The sequence below is a fragment of the Hyperolius riggenbachi genome, chromosome 7 (assembly GCF_040937935.1).
Source record: "Hyperolius riggenbachi isolate aHypRig1 chromosome 7, aHypRig1.pri, whole genome shotgun sequence".
Taxonomy (NCBI): Eukaryota; Metazoa; Chordata; class Amphibia; order Anura; family Hyperoliidae; genus Hyperolius; species Hyperolius riggenbachi.
Genome location: NC_090652.1, coordinates 277,562,362 through 277,586,615, shown reverse-complemented (window position 1 = coordinate 277,586,615; position 24,254 = coordinate 277,562,362). Strand labels below are relative to the sequence as shown.

At 45.4% G+C, this 24,254-nt stretch overlaps 1 protein-coding gene across 4 annotated transcripts in view; it reads left to right on the top strand.

The window, feature by feature from the left end:
• Positions 1-24,254, top strand: part of LOC137525063 (protein mono-ADP-ribosyltransferase PARP15-like) — an 83,636-nt gene that overhangs the window by 6,425 nt on the left and 52,957 nt on the right. The window contains exon 1 of one of the 4 annotated variants that reach the window (XM_068245825.1): positions 17,946-18,017. The exons of the other annotated variants lie outside the window; for them this stretch is intronic. The gene's annotated coding sequence lies outside the window, so the exon portion shown is untranslated. Of the gene's footprint in view, positions 1-17,945; positions 18,018-24,254 lie in introns of those variants that run through there. 4 annotated transcript variants of the gene reach the window in all.

The following is a 24,254-nucleotide window of genomic DNA, read 5'->3' as shown; positions in this document are numbered from 1 at the left end:
CAATTTTATAATAAAAATTGTTACAAAATATCGTTTAGAAACTTTATAGTACTATAAAATGTAAAGAAATATTTTTGGATCCTGATCTGGTTAAATCAGAAAAAAACTAAAAAACAAACAGTACTTAAAGAGACACTGAAGCGAAGAAGAAAAATATGATATAGTGAATTGGTTGTGTACTATGAATAATTACTAGAAGATTAGCAGCAAAGAAAATATTCTCATACTTTTATTTTCAGGTATATAGTGTTTTTTCTAACATTGCATCATTCTATAATATGTGCAGATTACACAACACTCTGCATTCAAAATTATTCTTTCAGAGCAGTCTGTGAAGTAATGACCTCTCCTCTAGCAAAGGAAAAGTAAATAGTCCAGGAACAGTTGAGATAATAAAAGTCAGATAACAGCCCTCTCCACGACTAACTTAGTCGGAGAGCTTAATGGCTTGTTTGCATAGAGATAACAACTGGAGTTTCTCAACTCTTCCTGTACTGGAAACAATTACACTGATGTATCTGATCTTAATGTTTTTTTTTCTTAGCTGTGCTACACATACAAATCATAATATCATCATTTTTTTTGCGCTTCAGTGTCTCTTTAAACATCGTTACAAAGTTAAGGAAAGGTGGGGGGAAAGGCTTCGCATCCCTAAACACATGCTGCAATAGAATTTTTAATCGCACAGGCATACACCGTCTCTGCCAGACTGAAAAATGCATGCCCTGCATCCAAGACAAGTGCTAACATTTATTAAACTAGGAGGAACTTTAGCTTCCAATATGGTTTGCATGCAAACCATATTGGAAGCTAAAGTTCCTCTGTTAGCACTTGTCTTGGATGCAGGGCATGCATTTTTCAGCCTGGCAGAGGTGGAGTATGCCTGTGCGATTAATCATTCAATTGCAGCATGTGTTTAGGGATGCGAAGCCTTTCCCCCCACCTTTCCTTAACTTTGTAACTATATAACTGTCAGGTTAGCTGCTCCAAGCCCCTCCTTCTGAGTTTCCTGTTTGCATGAGAAGTAGTAGCAGATTTGCATATGATTTGCATCTGAATTGAATGCGAAGTGTGCAGAAAATCTATTTAGGTGCTACACACTGAGCTGGTGGTCATTTCAGATGCAGCCTTAGTGGTATGCGCTGGCGTTCTCCTCGCAGTACTTACAGAGAGTCTGAAGCCATAATTAAAATGGCTTTTTTCCTTATATATAGCAAAGGCATGTGTGCTCCTGCTAAAATGCCGCTATCCCACGGCTAAACGAGGGTCCTTTCCCCTCCAAATCCCCCCCCCCCCGTGCTGCCCGGGGAGCACTTCCGTGTGAGGCGGGGCTATGAGCTGCAGCCCTGCCTCACACGTGTCTATCAGCGGCCGATCTCCGCCTCTCCCCCGCCCCTCTCAGTCTTCCTTCACTGAGAGGGGCGGGGGAAAGGCGGAGATCTGCCGATGATAGACGCGTGTGAGGCAGGGCTGCAGCTCATAGCCTTGCCTCACACGGAAGAGCACAGGGGTAGCAAAATCTACGACCAAGCTGGTCGTGATTTTGCAGGGGGGGATTTGGAGGGGAAAGGACCCTCGTTCAGCCGCGGGATAGCGGCGTTTTAGCAGGGGCAGACATGCCCCTGCTATATATAAGGAAAAAAGCCATTTTTATTATGGCTTCAGACTCTCTTTAACCTCCTTGGCGGTATGAAAAATACCGCCAGGAGGGAGCGCAGCATTTTTAAAAAAAAAAATTTTTTTTTTTAATCATGTAGCGAGCCGAGGGCTCGCTACATGGTAGCCGCTGCTGAGCGGCATCCCCCCGCCCGCTTCGATCGCCTTCGGCGATCTCCGATCAGGAAATCCCGTTCATAGAACGGGATTTCCTGGAGGGCTTCCCCCGTCGCCATGGCGACGGGGCGGGATGACGTCACCGACGTCACTGACGTCGGGACGTCATTGGGAGTCCCGGGCCACCCCTCGGCGCTGCCTGGCACTGATTGGCCAGGCAGCGCTGGGGTCTGGGGGGGGGGCCGCGCGCCGCAGCAAATAGCGGCGATCGGGCGGGGGCCGGCGGCGATCACAGTGCTGGCGCAGCTAGCAAAGTGCTAGCTGCGTCCAGCAAAAAAAAAATTATGAAAATCGGCCCAGCAGGGCCTGAGCGGCACCCTCCGGCGGCTTACCCCGTGTCCAGCACGGGGTTACCGCTAAGGAGGTTAAAGGGACTCCGAGCTCATCTAAAAAATAAAAGTTGTACTCACCCGGGGCTTTTTCCAGCCCAGTGCTGGTCGGGAGGTCCCACGACGGCATCCTGGCTCCTCTCCTACTCCCCGCTCCGGAATGGCTGAAGGGCCACAGCCCGGGCGACACTCGGCCGAGTGTCGGGCTGCTCCTTCCGCGTATGACGTCACACGCCGGCCGCCTCGCGTCATCACGGTGGCCGGCGTGAAAGTACTGCGCATGCGCGATTAAAGCGCGCATGCGCGTTACTACCACGCTGGCCGCCGTGATGACGCGAGGCCGCCGGCGTGTGACGTCAGCCGCGTCATACGCGGAAGGAGCAGCCCGACACTCGGCCGAGTGTCGCCCGGGCTGCGGCCGGTCAGCCATTCCGGAGCGGGGAGTAGGAGAGGAGCCAGAGCGCCGTCGTAGGACCTCCCGACCAGCACTGGGCTGGAAAAAGCCCCGGGTGAGTACAACTTTTATTTTTTAGATGAGCTCGGAGTCCCTTTAAACATTGTTTATGTAAAATCCGTTTTAAATCATAATAATTTATAATCATCATTGTGAATATACAAACATTATGGTAATTTTCCGTTTATTAATTACAGAGAATAGCGTTTTACCAATACAACATTTCATAGACATTATTTAATGATTTGAATTTGTAAAACATTATTGTAAACAAAATATTAAAATACAATTGTTTTATAAACGATATTTCAGATTAACGTTTACACCAGACGTCCCTTTTTCCCCGATGCCCTTTTTGCATGTACGCAGCTACAGGTGCCATTAAGTAATAGGTAGCCAGAGGTTCTCTCAGTATTAAGTAGCTAGTGGTGACCCAAAGTATTAGGTAGCTAGAGGTTCCCCCCAGTTGAAGGTAGATCTCATCAGTGAAATGCTGAGAGTCAGGTGAGTAGCCTCTCCTTTCAACTCGACTTGGACCTCTGCACAGGGAAAGAAGAGAGGGAGGCACTCAGGGAGGGGAGAGAGCCGCCTTTCCATCATCAGGCACCTGTAGGCACATGCCTACAGTGCCTTATGGTGAATCTTGTTTTTGTTTCTTTTTTGCAATTTCTCTGTGCATTCTACAATCTGACCTTGTGGTGAATTTAACATGATATCTACTTCTAGGAAGAATGTCAACCCTCTTGCATGTTCTCTGTTTGGGAATCCTTTTCACTGTAGAGTGACAGACTTCGGATTGTTAGAGTGAACCTCCAGACTAAAAATCTACTCAGCAGCATCTGAAAAGGCTTTGGTGTTTTTTAACAGTTTCACAACATCAGAACTTTGTTTTTCTTACCCAAGCCTCATTTTTAGCTGCACAGAAGAAAACTGCCCAGGCATTTTCCCTGATGCTGTACAAAGCATGAGGGGATTTTTGATGTTGTTGTTCTCATTTTGCTGTTTTGGCGCAAATTTGTTTTTTTTTTTATTTTGAATTTAAGATTTGAAGCCTAGCGGGCGCAGCTGGGAGAGGTGATCAGGACACAGGACAGTTGGAACTGTGTCTCATTCTCCCGGTCGCCTCCTTTCAACCAAAAAGATGGATGCCCCCAGGAAAAAGATGGCTGCCCCCCATGAAATTAGAAGCATTTGCCTGTTCTTTTAAAACAGGGTGGGTAAGTGTAACGATTGTGGAACTTTCTCCGTGATCAGCGCACAACACGTGCGCTGATACGGCAGAAATCCTCCACAAGCGTATAATTGCAGGAACCCAGCAAAAGGTGCAACGCACCCGTAGAGGGAAATTCCTGTCGGCAGATGGCGCTGGGGAGTGCAGAGGAACCGATCCTCTGTACCTCCACAAATGCCAGACAGGAATTGTACGAAGCGCAGAATGCAATCGCAAGAGAAGCGATTGCGAATGAGAACGAGCAAAGGGACAGGTTGTATGTGTGTGCGCCAATCTAGTCGCCACCCCGCGACAGCGCACACACAGCAGCAGATACGAAACAGAAACGCGATCGCGAGAGGTGCGATCGCCAGACGTGACAAAAGGTTACAGCAAGGCAGAGCACGAGAGTAGCAAAGGCACAGCAAATTATACAATGAGGAGATACGGAAAATAACAAACGCTAGCTAAACGCGAACACCGCACTCATTCACAACAGTGCACGCGTTTATGCGCGGTCTCCATGTGCTAAGCACAATAGAGACAAACACGCCTAACTAACCACCGACAGACAAACATGAAACATAGGACGCGAGCGCTTGCTTAAAGGTTACCTCACCGAGCCTCCAGCAAGCGTTCGTAGCAGACAAGACAGACACACGAAAACAGGGACAAGCGAGAGATAGGTGTGATGATTTGCTCAGCTGCCTGTGCAGGCAGGCAGCTTTTTGACCATTGTTTTGATTTGCATGCTGCAGGACTCTGGAAAGAAGAGCTTCTGTCAGTTTTGCAGCTTGTGCTTGCAGATGAATTTGCATACGTTGTCATGCAAATTGCCTGGCCACATTCATTGGAGGCGTGTACTATAAGTACTATGTCTTTCCCACAATGCTTGGCTGTTCATAAGGATTTCGTCCTATGTAACACTCCTGGTGGGGTGTCAGCCTTGCTCTCTGTTTGAACATCAGCTTAGAGTAATTCCTGAATCTGCGCTAGGCAGATTTCCCTAGTGCAGTTAGGATTGTATTATCTGTATTGCCTGTTCTGTCTTGTCTTGCCTGTTGCCATTGTCCTGTCCCTATGGTGGTCGACAGGAAATGGTTCTGATCTCTGTTCTTGGAGTATAGCTGGTGCAGCGGTTGCTACCAGCTATCTCTTCTGTTCTGTCTCCTGGGATCGCGCTAGCTACTTTTCGCTAGCGCTGGGGATCCTTCTGTTCTGTCTCCTGGGATCGCGCTAGCTACTTTTCGCTAGCGCTGGGGATCCTTCTGTTCTGTCTCCTGGGATCGCGCTAGCTACTTTTCGCTAGCGCTGGGGATCCTTCTGTTCTGTCTTCTGGGATCGCGCTAGCCACTTTTCGCTAGCGCTGGGGATCCTTCTGTTCTGCTACTCTGTACTTGGATCGCGCTAGCCACTTTTCGCTAGTGCTGTGGATCCTATCTCTCGCTTGTCCCTGTTTTCGTGTGTCTGTCTGCTACGCTTGCTGGAGGCTCGGTGAGGTAACCGTTAAGCAAGCACTCGCGTCCTCTGTTTCATGTTTGTCTGTTAATGGTTAGTTAGGCATGCTTGTCTCTATTGTGCTTATCACGTGGAGACCGCGCATAACCGCGTGCACTGTTGCGAATGAGTGCGGTGTTCACGGTTAGCTAGCATTTGTTATTTTCCGTATCTCCTCATTGTATTATTTGCTGTGCCTTTGCTAGCCTCGTATTCTGTCTTGTGTCTCGTCTGGCGATCGCACCTCTCGCGATCGCGTTCCTATTTCATATCTGCTGTTGTGTGTGTGCGGTTGCGGGGTGGCGACTGGATTGGCACACACACATACAACCTGTCCCTTTGCTCATTCTCATTCGCAATCGCCTCTCTTGCGATTGCGTTCTGTGTTTCGTACAATTCCTGTCTGGCATTTGTGGAGGTACAGAGGATTGGTTCCTCTGCACTCCCCAGCGCCATCTGCCGACAGGAATTTTCCCTCTACGGGTGCGTAGCACCTTTTGCTGGGTTCCTGCAAATTATACGCTTCTGGAGGATTTCCGCCGTGTCAGCGCACGCATTGTGCGTTGACCACGGGGAAAGTTCCACAATCGTTACAGTATGAACAGCCCAACCCAAAACCCCAGTGTAGACGGAATTTCTGATTTGTACGATTTTGTCGAGTTTGGGTCCTGTGTCTTTAAGAGTTTTAAAAGGCTAAATTCAGAGACCAAGGCGGAATTTCTTTCTGAATGTGTGAGGTTTTGTCTGAATCCCACCTTTCAGATTTCTGATCCGTCCACGTCGGCTCTTCTGTTTGCCTATGTGCTCTTAAAAGACGATTTGTTCACCTGGGCATATAATCTGTTAAAAATCAATTCTTGGAATGGTAATCTGTATCAGTTGCTTGCAGTGATATTCTCTCACTGGTTTAGGGCTGGTTTCCACTGTTGCGACGCGATTTCGCCGGCATTCCGACGCTTGTAAAAACGCATGCGGATGCGTTTCCGCATGCGTTTTTACCTGCGATTTCGCGTGCGATTTCGCATGGCAGGGTGCCATGCGAAATTAACCATGACACTGCCAGGGCAAAATAAAATTGAAAAAGGTGCGAAATCGCACGCAAAATCACGGGTAAAAACGCATGTAACAAACGCATGCGTTTTTACTATTAAATACATTAGCGGCGATTCGCATGCATTCCACTCGCAGGCGAATTCGTTGGCTCTTTTGTGCGTTTTTTTTACCGCTGAAAAAACGCACCTCAACAACGCTACAGTGGAAACAGGCCCATCCACTTGCATTACATGTGCGAATCTGCATGCGTTGGACGCATGCAGATTCGCGATAGTGGAAACGAGCCCTTAAACTGCCTGGCTTACCACCTGCTCTGATTGAGTGTGTAGCTGCTGATAAGTCAGCTGATCTTTCCCTTCCATGCAAAACTTTTCAGTATGACAATCAGTTCAATGTGTCTGTTGCCACTTCAGGTTTTAAACAGCAGACATGCAAAGTGGCGAAAAAGAGAAAAACTAAAAAACGCAAGCATCGGAATAAAACACTTCCTATTGATGTTTGTAATAATGTTGTTCCGTCTCCGGCTTTTTTGCCCCAATCCAAAGCTTATGTGGATCCTGCTATAGGTAGGATCGCACACTACATTAAAGCAGTTAAAAAATCTGTTCTTGTTCCTGAACTCCAACCCTATGGAGATTATCTGGATACTGGCCTGTTTGAACCCCCATTTGCTTCCTGGGATGTTGGGGCCTTGCTGGAGGAATTCGATTTTGATTGGAAAGCCTTTTGCGATTTTTACATCGCAAAAAGCGAAGATGTCTTGAATGCTTGTCTTGACTCTATGTACCTTCTGATTGATTCCGATGAATGTGACAAGGATGATGTGGATCTGGTGATCTATGTATGGCAAACGATTTTGGATGAGTTGCACACACACCAACCAATTGATTCCAATAAAGAGACATCGTTGTCGGATGATTGTTCCTGCCTTTCTGGGGTAAAGCATGTGAGTCTTGACTTTGTGCAATCTGAAATGAATGAGTGTGCCGCTGTGGTTGATTCTTGTGCGAATCCTGAAGGATTCGCTTCTGACAGTGTGCAGTTTGAATCTGTGCGATCTGATGCCTGTTTCTCGGATGTTCCTGCAGATTGTGATCGGCATGAGTCTGCCGGTTTCCTCAAGGATGTGTGGGATCCTTTGTCATTTAGAAACAGATCTTTGAGATCTTCCGTCTGTGACCCTGCTATGGGGAAAAGTTCTCGACTATGCAGCGTCAAAAGTAAATTTAATATGCCTAATAAAGTTTGTCCTGTTGATGTCACTATTTCTTCTGCAGATGAGTCTCTGTCTCACCCTGTTCACACCTGTAAGGGCCCGTTGCCTGGGGACAGTTGCTTCAGGGTTTCGGTCCTAGATGCCTTGCAGTCTGCTCCGCAGATCGCGGAGGTTTGCGCTATAGAAGCGTCAGTTTCACAACCTAAAGTGAATTTTGATTCGCAGGTTTTGCGTTCTGATTCTTCGGATTCGACATTGTTAGCCGAATCTAAGAGTGAGACAGCGCTTCGGTTTTGAGAATCTGATGCTGAACCCTCTTTGCCTTATTCAGAGACGCTTTCTCTGAACCTGCCCTGTACCATGAATAACAATATGATGTCCAATCACACTGACATTTATGAGTCCCTTTCTTGCTCTGAGGGAAGTTTTGACTCTCCACCCTGTACTTTGGATGAGTCAACATTGCCTTGTACAATATCTCCTGCCCTGCCCCTAGAGGCTCGTCTAGGTATTGCTGCTATTTTTACTTGTTTTTCTGCAGTTTTGGAGTTACAAGCTAGTTTGACTGCCACACAGAATTCTGGGTACAGTGAGAATGAAGTTAGGGAGTCAGTGTGTGTTCCAGTAAATATACCTGTACATTCCCCTCATGATGATGAGATCCAGTCTCAGGTTATGGTGGAACCATTCCTGGGACATCTGCCCTGTCCACAAAATAAAGTTCCAGTTTTGCCCTGTAACATGGATAGTTCAGAATCCTTCCTAGAAAACTTGAAAAATGATGTTCCTGAGGTCTTGTTTGATATTCTGGAGGTCTCCGAGTTCCTCCCAAAGGGTGCAGAACTTGTAGGAGATGTCTCCTGTCCCCCAAGTCCTTCTGAGGTGTTGCCCTCTTCCGTAGGCATTGCTGCCTTGCTGGCTACCTTTTCAGCTCTGGTGGAGCTTCAGTCATGTGTAGTCAATGATGATATTGCAGTCACAGAAATTTCCGAATTTGAATCCGAGTCTTCTTTTGAAAGTCCAGTGCTTGAGACCATTGCTCGTGATGATTCTCTGCCCAGTCCTGGTTTTGGTTTCCTCGTGCCGGACTCTGAGGTTGGCAGTTCCCCGACATGTCCTGAGGTTTCTCCTGTGCTGGTGTACCCCAGTGTGCTCTGTGACCCAGAAAGCCCAAGTGTGCCTCGGTTACCAGCGTACTCAGATGCTTCCTCGGTGGAGACATGCTCTGATTTAGCCTGCCTGCTTGCATGCCCAGAAGTGGTCCCTGAAAGTCTTGATCTTGATGGGTGTCCTCGTAATTCTGAATCCGGAATTGTCATTGGTTCCATGGGGGTTCTTGGTAATTCTCCATGTGAGCCTGGTGATTGTTCTGCCCTCTTGGGATCTCTGTGGAGCTTCAAAAGGCTCTGGGAGATTCCGGGAGAAATTTTGCTTGGTCCCCTGGATAAGATCAACGGTGGCTTTTGTGTTGTAAGGGACACTTCGAACAGGTATTGTGGCAGGTTTGGTATTTTCGGACGCTCCTTGGAAGGTGGTGGGTATTGTCTGGAGGGTGTCGATGGCTTCTTCTCTGGCAGTCACAGTCCTCATGGGTGTTCTACTGAGACTGGTAGTACTGATGGGCATGTTTCGGTGGCTTCTGTTTCCGATGAGGTCGGTTTCGGGTGGACTGACTCTGGAATTGGACCTTGTCGGGCTACCCCGACCTTCATGAGTCTTCAGTTTGAGTCTGTTGCTAATAGCAGTTTTGAGGGTCGTCTGGAATTCGACCCTGGAGGGGGGGGTACTGTGATGATTTGCTCAGCTGCCTGTGCAGGCAGCCAGCCTTTTGACCATTGTTTTGATTTGCATGCTGCAGGACTCTGGAAAGAAGAGCTTCTGTCAGTTTTGCAGCTTGTGCTTGCAGAGGAATTTGCATACATTGTCATGCAAATTGCCTGGCCACATTCATTGGAGGCGTGTACTATAAGTACTATGTCTTTTCCACAATGCTTGGCTGTTCATAAGGATTTCGTCCTATGTAACACTCCTGGTGGGGTGTCAGCCTTGCTCTCTGTTTGAACATCAGCTTAGAGTAATTCCTGAATCTGCGCTAGGCAGATTTCCCTAGTGCAGTTAGGATTGTATTATCTGTATTGCCTGTTCTGTCTTGTCTTGCCTGTTGCCATTGTCCAGTCCCTACGGTGGTCGACAGGAAATGGTTCTGATCTCTGTTCTTGGAGTATAGCTGGTGCAGCGGTTGCTACCAGCTATCTCTTCTGTTCTGTCTCCTGGGATCACGCTAGCTACTTTTCGCTAGAGCTGGGGATCCTTCTGTTCTGTCTCCTGGGATCGCGCTAGCTACTTTTCGCTAGCGCTGGGGATCCTTCTGTTCTGTCTCCTGGGATCGCGCTAGCTACTTTTCGCTAGCGCTGGGGATCCTTCTGTTCTGTCTTCTGGGATCGCGCTAGCCACTTTTCGCTAGCGCTGGGGATCCTTCTGTTCTGCTACTCTGTACTTGGATCGCGCTAGCCACTTTTTGCTAGTGCTGTGGATCCTATCTCTCGCTTGTCCCTGTTTTCGTGTGTCTGTCTGCTACGCTTGCTGGAGGCTCGGTGAGGTAACCGTTAAGCAAGCGCTCGCGTCCTCTGTTTCATGTTTGTCTGTTAATGGTTAGTTAGGCGTGCTTGTCTCTATTGTGCTTATCACGTGGAGACCGCGCATAACCGCGTGCACTGTTGCGAATGAGTGCGGTGTTCGCGGTTAGCTAGCATTTGTTATTTTCCGTATCTCCTCATTGTATTATTTGCTGTGCCTTTGCTAGCCTCGTATTCTGTTCTGATCTGCCTTGTGTCTCGTCTGGCGATCGCACCTCTCGCGATCGCGTTCCTATTTCATATCTGCTGTTGTGTGTGTGTGCGGTTGCGGGGTGGCGACTGGATTGGCACACACACATACAACCTGTCCCTTTGCTCATTCTCATTCACAATCGCCTCACTTGCGATTGCGTTCTGTGTTTCGTACAATTCCTGTCTGGCATTTGTGGAGGTACAGAGGATTGGTTCCTCTGCACTCCCCAGCGCCATCTGCCGACAGGAATTTTCCCTCTACGGGTGCGTAGCACCTTTTGCTGGGTTCCTGCAAATTATACGCTTGTGGAGGATTTCCGCCGTGTCAGCGCACGCGTTGTGCGCTGATCACGGGGAAAGTTCCACAATCGTTACAATAGGATCCACAGCACTAGCGAAAGTGGCTAGCGCAATCCAGGAAGACAGAACAGAAGGATCCACAGCAATAGCGCAGGATGCTAGTGCGATCCAGTTACAGAGTAGCAGAACAGAAGGATCCACAGCACTAGCGCAGGATGCTAGTGCGATCCAGGTACAGAGTAGCAGAGCAGAAGGATCTACAGCACTAGCGCAAGATGCTAGTGCGATCCAAGTAAAGAGTAGCAGAACAGAAGGATCCACAGCACCAGCGAAAAGAGGCCAGTGCAATCCAGGAAGACAGATCAGAAGGGGCTACCAGTAACAACCGCTGTTCTGGTTAGCACCCAAACACACAGAACGATTTCCTGTCGACCACCGCTGGGACAGGACAATCGCAACAGACAAACAAAACAGATAAGCAATCCTAACTGCACTAGGGAAACCTGCCCAGTGCAGTTTCCAGGAATTACTCTAAGCTGATCTTCAAACAGAGAGTGTATCACAGGAAGGAATCCTTATGACCAGCCAAGCATTGTGGGAAACACATAGTACTTATAGTACACGCCTCCAATGAATGTGGCCAGGCAATTTGCATGACAACGTATGCAAATTCCTCAGCAAGCACAAGCTGCAAAACTGACAGAAGGTCTCCTTTCCAGAGTCCTGCAGCATGCAAACCTAAACAATGGTCAAAAGGCTGCCTGCCCGCGCAGGCAGCTAAGCGGATTCTCACAGTAAGAGATTATATTACCTATCTATTTTAATTAACATAACTAATGTAACTTAATGACAGTATGTTTGTTTAGGCTGAAGTTCCCCTTTAATTCAAAAATTACCTTATAACCCTTCTTGGACTGATGGAACGCAATAGGGCTTCTGATCCATTGATTAAGTACATTTGATAATAAACAACACCTGACTGCTGCTTATTCTCTTAATTCATATAACGTTTTGAGAATACGTTAATTGTTCCCTGCGTCTGCATTTTAACTAAATAAATAATGACATACCGTAGGGTAATATGCCCTGTATTGTTATTCATCTGAGGTTGTGATGTAAAAACCTGCTAAGAATCAGTTGGTTTTCTGTTACATCCAGATATGCAAAATTTCATCACTGAATATGATGGAAGCACTTTGAATATGAGCAGGAAATTATGCTTCACATGTTTTATGAATGCGTGTAATCAGTGACGTAGCTAGATATTATGGGGCCCCATAGCAAAACTTTCATGGGGCCCTCTAACCTAGGCACTCTTTAGCTATGCCACCTGCCCCTAACCTATGGACATGAGTTAATTTGCAATTTACATTCTCCTGCAACACTGCATATACTCCATGGGCACTAAGAGAACGGAAGAACCTAAGACAATTAATAGTGAATACATCAAGAACCACCTGGACCCCCTCTGCTCCAGGGCCCCATAGCAGCTGCTATGGCTGATATGGCTATTGCTACGCCCCTGTGTGTAATGTATTAACACATGCTAAGTTACAGACACTAGTAACACACAAACAGATATCAGAATTAGGTAACTATTTGCCACCAGACGCCATAATTATATAATTCTGTGTCACCCAGATACAATATTTAAGTAGCCCTGGGTCCACTTTAGCCTGGTACATATGACTGGCCAATCACTGACCAATTTTACCATCTCTGTGTTGTATGAGAGTCAAGACACATTGACAGTGGCGTACTTAGGAAATTAGACACCCGGTGCTGATATTTTACAGACCACCATCCGCCCCCCCCCCCTCAAAAACAAAACAAAACATTTTTTTTGGATGTTTGGATGGGAGGGTTGACAGCAGGTCAGGATGTGGATGGAGCTAACCTTTATGAAACTCTGTACTCTATACAGTGCTGTAGAAGATGTCAGTGCTATATAAATACAAATAATAATATGGTAGGACATTAGACTATGACTATGGTACAATTAGATTGTGAGCTCCTCTGAGGACAGTCAGAAAAGGGGGACATACGAAAAAGGGTGATGCATAGGAGGGGGGGGGATAAAGAGGTAGAAGGGTGAGGCACAAGACAGAGAGTCTGGTGGGAGAGGAGAAATGGCAGGAAGGACTCTCATCAGGACTACAGACATCACCAGTGCTGTTTGGCATGCTGTTAAAAGAAGCCACTGAAATCTGAAAAGAAGAAAGGGTCATGAGGAAGACAACAGGGTGGGAGGGGCAGCTGGGCAAAGAGATAAGAGTACCTGCAATCAAGCTAATCTAAATTGCCTAGAGCTTGCTTCTCTGCTCACTACAAAAATTAACTGTCAGCACCTGTATCACTGGCTTCTGCAACAGCAGACTGCCCTGCATTATTGATTAATTACTCTCATCAGGATAAATAATCAACAGTCCAGGGCATTCTGGTATTATAGCAGCCCGTGCACATGGTTACTAATGAAAAGCAAATTCTGAAGCACGAAACATATCCTGCCACCTCTCCCTGCTAATGTCCCAACTGCAGCACCGCAATCATTATCTCTACTCACCCTGCTGCAGTGCACATTCACTCACTGCAGGCTGTGTGTAGAGAGCAAGGAAACTCATTGCCCACGAGACAGGAAGGGGGAGGGGTCCTCAATCTAGTGCAGTTCCATGCACTGCCCCACTTCCTGCTGATATTTTCCCGAAAGTTGCCCAAACTATGAAAAAAAGTCCCAAATGAAAGAACACAGTGGCTGAGCACCATACTGGCACCCCTAGCCATGGCTACACCTGGGGCTGTGTGCACTTGTAGCCTTATGGTAGGTATGCCACAGTGTTGCCAACCTTTCACGTTATTTTTTACTGACAAATACCTAAAATTTACTGACAAAATCTCCTGCGCGAAAAATGGGCGTGGTCACGCAACAGAATGTGGGCGTGGTCATGGGTGGGGCCAAATATACATGATTTTAGTATTGCTGTAAAAGGTCTGCCAGGGAAGTTTGAGCTCTGCCATAGTGTTTTCCCCCCTTCCCCCAAAATACATGTAATCTTACAGCATTTCACCAAAAATCCACGTAATCTGGCAGAGGTTCTTCCAAAATACAGACAATATGGCAGTGGTTCCCAAAAAATAGATGTAATCTGGCAGCAGCGATTCCCCCAACATACACATAATCTGGCAGCAGTTCCCCGAAATACATTTAATCTGACAGCAGTGGTTCCCCAAAAATAGGTAGCCCCAGGTCTATAGGTGTCCCCAGAATAGGTGGCCAGGGGTATAGATGTCCCCAGAACAGGTAGCCAGGGGTATATGTGCCCAGTATATGTAGGCAGGGGTACAGGGCCGGTTCTAGACTGGCACATATGAGGGGGCAGTCAAATGGGTAGGGGGCAACATGCACAAGGAAATTTGCAGCGCAACGACAGTGGGAATGACAAGTAAATGCACATAATGAGAGACAGCGTTTCACCAGTAAATGCACGTAATGAGAGACAGCTTTTCACCAGTAAATGCGCATAAGAGACAGCCTTTCACCAGTAAATGCATGTAATGACAGACAGCTTTTCACCAGTAAATGCACGTAATGAGAGACAGCTTTTCACCCGTAAATGCACGTAATGAGAGACAGCTTTTCACCAGTAAATGCACATAATGAGAGACAGCTTTTCACCAGTAAATGCACATAATGAGAGACAGCTTTTCACCAGTAAATGCACATAATAAGAGACAGCTTTTCACCAGTAAATGCACATAATAAGAGTCAGCTTTTCACCAGTATATGCACATAATAAGAGACAGCTTTTCACCAGTAAATGCACATAATAAGAGACAGCTTTTCACCAGTAAATGCACATAATGGCAAACAGCCAGCGTCCTCAGTATATGTAGCCAGGGATATATGTGCGCAGTATATGTAGCCAGAGGTATATGTCCCCAGTATATGTAGGCAGGGGTATATGTGCCCAGTATATGTAGGCAGGGGTATATGTGCCCAGTATATGTAGCCAGAGGTATATGTCCCCAGTATATGTAGCCAGTGGTATTTGTGCCCAGTATATGTAGCCACAGGTATATGTCCCCAGTATATGTAGCCACAGGTATATGTCCCAGTATATGTAGTCAGGGTTATATGTGCCCAGTATATGCAGCCAGAGGTATATGTGCCCACAATAGGTAGCCAGGGGGTATATGTGCCCAGTATATTTAGCCAGGGTTATATGTCCCCAGTATATGTAGGCAGGGGTATATGTGCCCAGTATATGTAGTCAGGGTTATATGTGCCCAGTATATGCAGCCAGAGGTATATGTGCCCACAATAGGTAGCCAGGGGGTTTATGTGCCCAGTATATGTAGCCAGGGTTATATGTCCCCAGTATATGTAGGCAGGGTATATGTGCCTAATATATGTAGCCACAGGTATATGTCCCAGTATATGTAGTCAGGGTTATATGTGCCCAGTATATGTAGCCAGGGGTATATGTGCCCAGTATATGTAGGCAGGGTATATGTGCCCAGTATATGTAGGCAGGGTATATGTGCCCAGTATATGTAGCCAGGGGTATATGTGCCCAGTATATGTAGCCAGGGGTATATGTGCCCAGTATACAGTATGTAGGCAGGGTATATGTGCCCAGTATATGTAGGCAGGGTATATGTGCCCAGTATATGTAGCCACAGGTATATGTAGCCAGGGTTATATGTGCCCAGTATATGTAGTCAGGGTATATGTCCTAGTATATGTATATATTTCTGATGTGCCCAGCATATGTAGCCAGAGGTATATGTGCGCACAATAGGTAGCCAGGTGACCCCCCCAGCAGGAGGACAGCAGCGCAGTGGAGGGAGAGCTGTGGCATCAGCGGTGGAGAAGGAGGGCAATCTACCCCCCTTCTCTCACCTTAGTGCTCTCCCTCCCTTGCTGACTGTCCCCTCCTGATCTAAGTGTGGAGTGGCTGGCAGGCGGCAGCGAGCGGAACTTACCTGCTGCGTCTCTCGTCGCCGGCGCGGGATGATTTGCCGCTACTCTAGTCTGGTCCAGACCAGAGCAGCAGAACTTCTGGTGCAGGAACGAGACGGAAGGTAAGTCCCGCCCGCTGCCAAACGCCACTCTGCACTTAGATCAGGAGGGGACAGTCAGCGAGGGAGGGAGAGCACTAAGGTGAGAGAAGGGGGGGGGGGAGATTGCCCCCCTTCTCCACCGCTGCCCACAGCTCTTCCTCCACTGCGCTGCTGTCCTCCTGCAACAGGGCGGGCGGCCGACTGGCCGCCCTTTTACGGACGCTGCTGAATTCCTTACGGAATTCACGGGCAGCTCATTTTGTATCAAAATTTACGGGCTGCCCATAAATTTACGGGCGGTTGGTAACACTGGTATGCCACTGCACATTGAATACTATGAGCAGATTGTGTAGATAAACCCTTAGGCTGGAAGCACACATAACATAACGTGAAAGGATGCGTTTTATGTCATATTCTATGTTAATGTTGTGTGCGGTTTTTGTGCGTTTTTACTGCGTTTTTGGTGCATTTTTCATTTGTTTTGCATGCGTTTTAATGTGTTTTCAGTTGCATGTACAAAAGGCATATGCGTTTTTTATGCGTTTTTATGCGCTTTTAAATTTACATTTATGCAAATCACTCGGAAGACAACAGGAAGTGGAAATACAGCATAAAAAAAATATTTTTGGGAAAAAAAGCATATAAAAACACATGGAAAACACATGAAAAACGCATACCGTTGCGTTCCCATTGACTTTCATTATGTGCGTTTTTGATAAGTTTATGAATATCATGCACCAAAACCTGCGTTTTTAAAAATGCAGGTTTGAAGACGTATAGAAAAAACATATGCGTTTTTATATGCACTTTTTCCTGCAGCCCATAGTCTTCCATTAGCGGTAAAAATGCAGCATTTTCCGCGACACTAGCGTTTCTGCTATGTGTGCACCTAGCCTCACCCTACATGGAGGTGGCAAAATAGGTCAGTGATTGGCCAATCATAATTGAAAAGGTGTACTAGGCTTTAGATAGCCATGTGCCCTCCAGATACCAGAATAAAGCCTGGTACACACTTTAAATTCTTATTGGCCAATCACGGATCCATTTTTACGACCTAGATGTAGTATGAGGGTTTACCTACACAATCTGCTCATAGTATTCAATGGCCTCAACTCACTAAGCTTATCTCCTGTCTTTAATGACTCTTCTGAGTTGTTTCTACAGTTATCACAATTATATCACCATGGTAATAACTGTAGAAACAGCTCAGAAGAGTTATTAAACACAGGAGATAAGCTTAGTGAATTAAGGCAATTGTATCTGTTATTGGCCAGTCATAATTGAAAGTGTGTACCACTGGCTTTAGGTATCCATGTACACCCAGATATTAGTATATGAGTGCATGCACATGTCAAATTTTGATTGGTCAATTTGGCCACTTCCATGTAGTATGCAGGCCAACAGATTTTGAATACTATGAACAGATTGTGTAGTTAACTATTAGTATTTACAAGGTGAAGACCTGGCATTGCTTGGGTATTTGGCTGTTGTTGGCTCCACCCACTTTTCCTAACCTTGACACATAGTCACTCAATGACTAAGTTTGAGAGCTTTGGGCTTTCTGGCATCACTAATGTGAGAATGGAAGCGGTTTATCGATCAAACAAATCTGATTGGCTGTTTGTGGCTCCACCCACTTTTCTGAATTTTAACCCCAGTCACCCAATGAATGACTGTACCAGGTTTGAAACCTCTGTCATTAACAATGGAATAATGGCAGCAATTTAAATAATCCCCTTGAAAATCAATGGTGAAGTTTGGCTGTTGTAGGCTCCACCACTTTACTGAATATTAATCTCAGTCACCCGGTGACCAACTGTGCCAAGTTTGAGAACCCTGCCATTACCAGTCTAAGGCTCCCTGCACACTGCATGCAATTCCGTTTTTTAATCGTTTTTTACACCCGATTCCAATTTTAATTCTTTACTGCATGCTGCATTTTCTGATTCATTTTTCTGTTGAATGTATTCAGGGAAAATCGGAATCGGAATTGCAAAACAGATTTGCAGTGTGCAAGGAGCCTAAAAATGGCTGCAGTTTACATTTTCCCATGTAAAATGAATGGCTGAAATTGAATTGGCTGTTTTATGCTCCACCCACTTTCCCTGAATTTATAACCTTGGTTACCAAATGACAAACTGCCAAGTTTGGAAACTCTGGGTTTATTATTGTGAGAATGGCAGCGTGCCGATTTTCCCATTGACATGAAAGGGTGCAATCTAATTGGCTGTTTGAGGTTGGTGGTTTGTGGTGTGCAGGGGGATCGTGAGACCCCCAGAACCTATATTTCCAGGTAGTAAGGTTGTTTGGTAGTAAGTCCTGGTTATTCGGAACTCAGGCAACCGGATGTCTCAACTAACTGCCGTAACCGGCATGCCTGGGGTGGACAACGAGGACAATACTTTTGCCATTTGCAGAGTTTGGAGCACAGCGAAAGCAGGTTACCGCTCCTCCCGACGCCGACTTATACACTTCTAGAGCTTCCAGCAGCTTTCTTGCATCCATACTGGCGTGTTGTCCGTAGCCGTAAGCAGAGGAGCCCAGAAAGCCGCTGGGAGCTACAGGAAATGTAGAAGACGACGGCACCCGGGGATCAGTAAGTAGCAGTTCAAGCAACCAGCAAGCACACATATCCAGCATCATGCAATCCCCACCCAGCCACATATGTACCACCACCTAGCACCCAGCCCCAGGGCAGTTTGCTAAACTGCCCTGGCTAAAATGCTCCCAGGTTGAGGTTGTGACATTTGCCCAGCCCCCCCCTCCCCCGTGGGCTCGAGAACTTTATTTGCAATGTGATCTTAAGCCCCCCAGTATAGGTAGCCAGGTATAGGTGCCCCCATTGTATAGGTAGCTGGGTATGAGGGGCCCCTAGTATAGGTAGCCAGGTATGAGGGTCCCCCAGTATAGGTAGCCAGTATAAGTGTTCCCAGTACAGGTAGCCAGGTATAGGTGCCCCCATTGCATAGGTTGCTGGGTATAAGGGGCCCCCAGTATAGGTAGCCAGGTATAAGTGTTCCCAGTATAGGTTAGCCATCTATAGGTGCACTAGTATAGGTTAGTCAGGTATTGATGCCTCAGTATAGGTTAGCCTTCTATAGGTGCCCCAGTATCTTAGTATGACCATGTTCACATTCACAATGTTTTCCACTTGAAATTACCGTTAGTGAACAAAGTGCACTAAAAAATTGATAAAAGTGCCACAACGGGCTCTATTCATAAAATTTTTGCGGTAAAAAAATCTTGGAGGGAACATACCGCATCGGTATTTTAGACTTTTGTGTGCTAATTCATAAAAATTTTTACAGTTGCGATAAAAGGTCAGGGAATTCCCGAACTAAACTGGCAGTGCTGCCTGAGTTGATACATTTTCTCCGTGCAGAGGCAGCGTTACAATAAAAGAGGCATCCCCAACTTCCCTTTAGATGTGCATTTTTTTTTTTTAAACTGCCTCTCCTTGCCCTGAATCTTCTCTGAATGTGTCTAATAGTCTTTGTAAACATTCTATTTAATTGCCGCAGCTTAGAAGAACTTCAAGAAACGTTACACATGCAGGCTTTCTGATGTGAAATTTATCTGAAAACAGGTACCCAAGAGGTTAAAAAACACAGCCTGGGTATTGCGGAAAGCCTTTTTTGTACTGTTCTCACTGCTGCTGCCGCCTGGGAGTCTGTCCCAATTAGCTTTGCTGTTTTCTGCCTGCTCATCGCCTTTTCTAAACAGATGGTATTCTCTGTCTTGATACTGCCTGCTCTAATCTTTATGAATTGACATGTAGTGACATCATGTGCTGAGATAATCACCGCACAAGGCGGTAATTTCCCACACTGCTCAGGAATTGTAGCTTTTCCTGCGGAAACAGCTTTCATGAATGGACACTTTGCTAAATGGTCTGTAAAGTCCGCTGTTTTGAGCATTACCGCATGCGGGAATGCTTTATGAATAGAGGCCAACATGTTGGTAAAAAAAATCATTATTTTAGACTTAAAGAGAATCTGAAGTCAATTTAACAAAACAATCCCCCAGATACTTACCTAAGGACAGAGAAGGCTTTCTCCATTGGCCGGAGACTGCTAACGGGGTGAGCCAGCGTTTGAACGCGGGGACCATAGGAGGTACAGGAAGACTCTTTAGGAGCCAGAGCCTTCACTCTCCTAAGTAAGTAGGTAAGTATGTATCTGGTTTTTTGTTTTTGTTTATTGGCTTCAGGTTCACTTCAAATTATGCAAACTATAAAATTCTGAATGAAAAAAGAGTGAATTGTTTCATCGTTAATTACCGATTATTTATCCCCTGTAAGTACCTGGGGCAAATTTTCAATTACATGTAATCTAGAGACTAGATTTTCCGCAGTTATTTTGCATTTGTAATAAACATTTAACAACTTTACTCAAACTCAAATGGCAATTACCGCTGTTGGTTATTTTTTCCGTTACATATTTCTTTATCGCACATGCTATTGTGAATGGAGGCCATTGGGCTCTATTCTCAAAGACTTCCCGCATGCGGTAAAGTACATGCGGGAAGTTTGCACCCAAAATACCGTCAAGTTTGCATTCTCAAAATTTTCCGCATGTTTTTCCCGCATGCGGAAAAAGTGTGGTAAAAGTGCGGGATTCATGCGGAGAACTTTCCGCAAAAGTCGGTATTTTCCGCAATAAAAGATCAATTCTCAAAAATGTTCAGGCGCATCATTTCGTCGTTAATTACCGATTTTTTATCACCTACAAGTAGTAGGTGATATATTCCGAATCCCATTGACTTTAATGAAGTGTGGAGGCTTAAGGGCTGTGCTTGCTGGACTTTAACTTTTTTTTTAAAACATTTTTTCATGCGACCTTTTTACCGCATCAATCCCGCATGAATAATGGCTGTTTCCGCATCTTTTTTCCCCGCATGCGGAAAACATGCGGAAAATATTAGTGAATGTGGAAAAAATGCGGAGTTTACCGCTGGCGGGAATATAGCGGTAAAATTTTGCGGAAAATCTGGCTCTTTGAGAATAGAGCCCATTGTGTATGCAAATGTATGCAGCTTGAAAATGGACCAAATTGAATCCCGCTAGGGTGGAATTCGGTTAGTCCATTTTGAAGTTGCATACATTTGCATGCAAAATTTGCATAATCCTGTATCAACTCAGATTTATTTGCATCTTATTGACCTTCCCTAGTGAGGTGCTACTTTTCCAACTTTCAAATGCAAATTGTATTCAGATAGGATTTGGACCAATCCAAGCTGACAGGAAGTGCTTTTGATTGGTTATTCACTGAAGGAGGTTATAAAGCAAGGTGCTCATCACTTAGGGGTGCAGCCAGATACTCATGGGATCGCACCAGTGCAGGGTAACTTGTATGTGATCTGCATAACAGGGGTGAGTTAATTATGGCTGATTCCCATGGGCTTCTAGTGGTCTTGGGTTAAATGCTTGTCTACAAATGTGCAGTAAAGCCCTTTGCATCTTATAGTGGCTTCTTTATCGTCTTTCAGCTGATTGTCAGTTTTCAACCCTGCAGGGGATGCGGAGATGAAACCGCATGTTGCAGTAAAATTAGGGATAAAAAGAATGCAGTGTTTGCACAAATGATGGTAAACTCCAGAAAGCTATGAGCGCTACATCCAGGGGCGTAGCAATAGGGGTTTCAGAGGTAGCCACCGCATCGGGGCCCTTGGGCCAGAGGGGCCCTACCTCAACTACAGTATTCACTCTCTATTGGTCCTGTGCTCATAATAATCACTTCTATAGATACTTTGAATACTGGTAATAGCTGTTCCCCATCCCCTTCTTGCACCTTAAAGGCCTGGTGCACACCAAAAACCGCTAGCAGATCCCCAAAATGCTAGCAGATTTTAAAACTCTTTTTGGTACTTATCTGTTAGCCGGACGCATCCGGCAGGTGGCGCTAATTACTATTCCCCCTCCAGGCCGACATGGATAGTAGGGAAAGATGTAACTGGTGGAGTTTTGTCACCACCTAGAGGATGCGCCTGGCTAACTGATAAGTACCCTCTTTTTCTTATTTTTATGAAGCGTTTCAGCTAGCGTTTTGTTTTTGGGTAGCGCTTTTTGTGTAGTAGATTTCATATATTGTTACAGCAAAGCTGTTACTGAACAGCTTCTGTAATAAAAACACCTGGAAAACCGCTCTGAACTGGCGTTTTTCAGAGCGGTTTGCGTTTTTCCTATACTTAACATTGGAGGCAGAAACGCCTCCGCAATCCAAAAAATGCCTCACCCCGGGAGTATGCGTTTCTGCAAAACTCCTCCCGCTCTGGTGTGAACCATCCCATTGAAATACATTACTCTAGCGTATCCACAGCCGCAAGCGGCTGTAAAAACGCGAGGAAATCCGCTCGGTGTGCACCAGCCCTGACACTGTAGTTGACATTGATTTTGTGTACCATATCAATTGTTATGTATAGAGTGCTTGGGGGCCTCATTGTAAAACTTGCATCGGAGCCCACAGCTACTTAGCTACACCACTGGGTACATCCGGCAGTAAGGCCTCCTTTCCATGGACTGTTGAGCTGTGTGCTCAGCAAGCAGTTACCAGGCAGCAGCATTTATCTGCCTATCAACAGTCTGTGGAAAGGAGGCCTAAATGTTGTGTGACTGCCAGTGAACTGACCATTAGGAATGGTCAACAAGATGCAAATAATTTCAAGTTGATGCAGAATAATGTGATTTTGTATGCAAATGTATGCAGCTTGAAAACAGACTAATCAAATTTTACCTCAGCAGGATTAGATTTGGTTTATGTTCAAGCTGTCTAAAGGTGGCCACACACGATACAATAAAATGATCCGATTTTACGGCAATTCGATAAAAACTATCGGATCTTCCGAAAAAATTGAAAGCTGCTTTTTTTATTCGACTGAAAAAATCGATTGGATTTCCCATTTTCTTCAATCTTTATCGATCCAGAATGCCAGATATTTTTCTTCAATCTTTCTAAAGATTGTATGGTGTGTTAGATTGTCAATTTATTATACACACCCTAGCAATTTTGTCAGTTTCCAATCATTTTTATCATAATTGGTGAAAAATTTAACGTGTGTGTGGTACATTGGTCATATTTTTGAAATGTTACAATCAGTCAGAAAAATTGATTGCAATTCTTAAATTGAACAGATCTTTAAAAAATTGTATGGTGTGTGGCCACCTTAAGGCCTCTTTTCTCACGAACTGTTGAGCTGTGTGCTCAGCAAGCAGTTGGCAGGCAGCAGCAAGCAGTTGGCAGGCAGCAGCAAGCAGTTGGCAGGCAGCAGCAAGCAGTTGGCAGGCAGCAGCAAGCAGTTGCGAGAGGCATTTTACTGCCTGTAAACAGTTTGTGGAAAAGAGGCCTTAATATGCATACAAAATTTACATAATTCAGCATCAATTCAAAATTTGCATCTCATTGACATCCTATTCCCTACCGGCTATAATTCAATTAACCTTTTTTCCTAAGAATTAATTTTGTGTTGTGGTGGTCGCCAATTTTGCAAAATTGCAATTTTGCATTATAATTCACAATTACTATGTGAAAATGTAATATAACATTTTGGAAAAAAATTATCAATTCCGTTCATAACCTAATCTGGATACATAATTTTGCCATTATGCTTAACTTTGCTTTGCTAGTAATCACTAGTAAGTTGCCACAAAGTTACAAATTGCTTATGTGAAATCAGTTGCATTTCAAAATTGTAATTACGCGTGGTTAATGCAAAATTTGATGCAAAAGTTTGCAAAAGTGTTATTAGCAGATTACGATCCTCACTAATGTGCTGTTCAAAATTACTTTTCAGCACTCTGCAATTGAAAAAGTATTAAAAAGTTGGTGAAAAAGTACTGTCAAATTTTTTTTTTTTTTTTTTTTTTTTTTTTTTTTTGCTTGCTGGTGGTTTAAAAAGCATTTTATTAATATGGTGCGCAATATATCACCCAGGAAAAAACTTAGGCCTCTTTTCTATGAACTGTTGCTAGGCAGTGAAATGCCTCTCAAACTCTCACAGCTGCTTGCTGCTGCCTGGTGACTGCTTGCTGAGCACATAGCTCAACAGTCCATGGAAAGGAGGCCTTAGGAGAAAAAGGGCTCTATTCATAAAACTTTACCACAAGTTTTCCGCTCAAAACAGCGGACTTTCCCAACCATTTAGCAAAGTGGGCATTCATAAAGGCTGTTTCCGCATGAAAATCTGACATTCCTGTGCAGTGCGGGAAATTACCGCCTTGTGCGGAGATTATCACAGCACATGTCACTGAAGGTTAATTCATAAAGATTAGAGCAGGCGGAATGTGTGTGGAGAAACCCGGCTGTTTAGATAAGGCGATAAGCCAGCGATAACAGGCAAGCTAATGGAGAGACAGACCTCCCAGGCAGCTGCAGTGAGATTAGAGCAGACAAGGCATTCCGGAATACCCAGGCTGGGCTCTATTCATAAAACCTTACCGCAAGTTTTCCGCTCAAAACAGTGGATTTTCCCGTCCATT